The sequence below is a fragment of the Hoplias malabaricus genome, chromosome 2, assembly GCF_029633855.1.
Source record: "Hoplias malabaricus isolate fHopMal1 chromosome 2, fHopMal1.hap1, whole genome shotgun sequence".
NCBI classification, from domain to species: domain Eukaryota; kingdom Metazoa; phylum Chordata; class Actinopteri; order Characiformes; family Erythrinidae; genus Hoplias; species Hoplias malabaricus.
This window is the reverse complement of record NC_089801.1, coordinates 2802689-2805904: the sequence shown is the minus strand read 5'-3', so window position 1 is coordinate 2805904 and position 3216 is coordinate 2802689.

The following is a 3216-nucleotide window of genomic DNA, read 5'->3' as shown; positions in this document are numbered from 1 at the left end:
CCTCCCAAACACAGATGGATTTCTGATGGAGTTAAGAGCTTTTTAAAGGCGAGAGAATAGCGGTTTGGAACCTGTATCATTAAATGGCATATATAACATGTTCTTACATCTACCATCAGCATAACCCTCCCCTCAAAGAGTTAGATTTAAACACAAAACACTTTAAAAGAAGAAGAAAAGACAAAGAAGGAAAAACTTTATTAAACCTCTTGCGGAAAATGAGTGTCTGCATTTAATCTATTCATGGTAATGAACACACACACACACACACACACCTGTTTTCAAACCTGAGAAATACACTTGTTTTATGAGTTATAATTATATTGTATATGTATAAATATGGGCGGCACAGTGGTGCAGCAGGTTAGTCACCCGGAGGAAACCCACGCAGACACAGGGAGAACACACCACACTCCTCACAGACAGTCACCCGGAGGAAACCCACGCAGACACAGGGAGAACACACCACACTCCTCACAGACAGTCACCCGGAGGAAACCCACGCAGACACACGGAGAACACACCACACTCCTCAGAGACAGTCACCCGGAGGAAACCCACGCAGACACAGGGAGAACACACCACACTCTTCACAGACAGTCACCCGGAGGAAACCCATGCAGACACTGGGAGAACACACCACACTCCTCACAGACAGTCACCCGGAGGAAACCCACGCAGACACAGGGAGAACACACCACACTCCTCACAGACAGTCACCCGGAGGAAACCCACGCAGACACAGGGAGAACACACCACACTCCTCACAGACAGTCACCCGGAGGAAACCCACGCGGACACAGGGAGAACACACCACACTCCTCACAGACAGTCACCCGGAGGAAACCCACGCGGACACAGGGAGAACACACCACACTCCTCACAGACAGTCACCCGGAGGAAACCCACGCAGACACACGGAGAACACACCACACTCCTCAGAGACAGTCACCCGGAGGAAACCCACGCAGACACAGGGAGAACACACCACACTCCTCACAGACAGTCACCCGGAGGAAACCCACGCGGACACAGGGTGAACACACCACACTCTTCACAGACAGTCACCCGGAGGAAACCCACGCAGACACTGGGAGATCACACCACACTCCTCACAGACAGTCACCCGGAGGAAACCCACGCGGACACAGGGAGAACACACCACACTCCTCACAGACAGTCACCCGGAGGAAACCCACGCAGACACAGGGAGAACACACCACACTCCTCACAGACAGTCACCCGGAGGAAACCCACGCGGACACAGGGAGAACACACCACACTCCTCACAGACAGTCACCCGGAGGAAACCCACGCAGACACACGGAGAACACACCACACTCCTCAGAGACAGTCACCCGGAGGAAACCCACGCAGACACAGGGAGAACACACCACACTCCTCAGAGACAGTCACCCGGAGGAAACCCACGCAGACACAGGGAGAACACACCACACTCCTCACAGACAGTCACCCGGAGGAAACCCACGCAGACACAGGGAGAACACACCACACTCTTCACAGACAGTCACCTGGAGGAAACCCACGCAGACACTGGGAGAACACACCACACTCCTCACAGACAGTCACCCGGAGGAAACCCACGCAGACACAGGGAGAACACACCACACTCTTCACAGACAGTCACCCGGAGGAAACCCACGCAGACACAGGGAGAACACACCACACTCTTCACAGACAGTCACCCGGAGGAAACCCACACAGACACTGGGAGAACACACCACACTCCTCACAGACAGTCACCCGGAGGAAACCCACGCAGACACAGGGAGAACACACCACACTCCTCACAGACAGTCACCCGGAGGAAACCCACGCAGACACAGGGAGAACACACCACACTCCTCACAGACAGTCACCCGGAGGAAACCCACGCAGACACAGGGAGAACACACCACACTCTTCACAGACAGTCACCCGGAGGAAACCCACGCAGACACTGGGAGAACACACCACACTCCTCACAGACAGTCACCCGGAGGAAACCCACGCAGACACAGGGAGAACACACCACACTCCTCACAGACAGTCACCCGGAGGAAACCCACGCAGACACAGGGTGAACACACCACACTCTTCACAGACAGTCACCCGGAGGAAACCCACGCAGACACTGGGAGAACACACCACACTCCTCACAGACAGTCACCCGGAGGAAACCCACGCGGACACAGGGAGAACACACCACACTCCTCACAGACAGTCACCGGCAGGACTCAAACCCACAACCTCCAGGTCCCTGGAGCTGTGACTGAGACACTACCTGCTGCGCCACCACGTCGCCCTAAACACATAAAATAAAACAAAAATAAGCATTGTCACACCCCCTCGTCTGAGACTGTCCAGTCACAGCACTGGAACTGCAATCATGAAACGCAAAGACAACATTAAACCAAGCATAACAGACAAAGTAAGAGCAGAGAAATAAGAGCATTGTTTAAAATGAGGAAAATGAGAACAGAGAAGGAAGACAACAGAGCGAAAACGACTAAAAACCATAGCTTCTGTTCCTCACTCCTCACTGCTGTGCACTCGGGGTAGTGGTGAACATCGAACAGCTCATAATCATTTAAAGGAACAGGCGCTGAAAGCGGCCAATTACCGTTCAATTTCATAAAACAAACTGTAAACAAAAATAACACAAAGTCCTATTTTTCTTGCTGATGGTCATTTGGTAACAGCGGACACGGCGGAAGAATACATCTATAAGATTCAAGTGTGCAGAGGCAGGTACAAATGGATGCTTTAGCCTTCATGAATGCCTCTTCATGAACAATAAGGGTGACGATGCTCTTACGGAGAACATTTGTTTCCTCATCAGCCAAGGGGTGTGTGCTGTGTGTGTAATATGGATGTTGACAATTTAATTGATCAGCTCTGATTATAAGATTGTTATTGATCTTTCTGCTGTGACAGTTATTGATCAGCTCTGTGCTGTGACAGTGTTATTGATTAGCTTTGGGCTGCAACTGTGTTATTGATCAGCACTGTGCTGTGATGCTGTTATTGATCAGGTCTGTGCTGTGATACTGTTATTGATTATGTCTGATCAACTATGCTACGACGCTGTTAATGCCGGGCTCCAAAACAACCTGCCACTGTTTAGTTTCTGTTGATGTACCAGCACTAATAAAAGCACACACGCACACACACACACACACACACACACACACACACACACACACAGATTTAGAT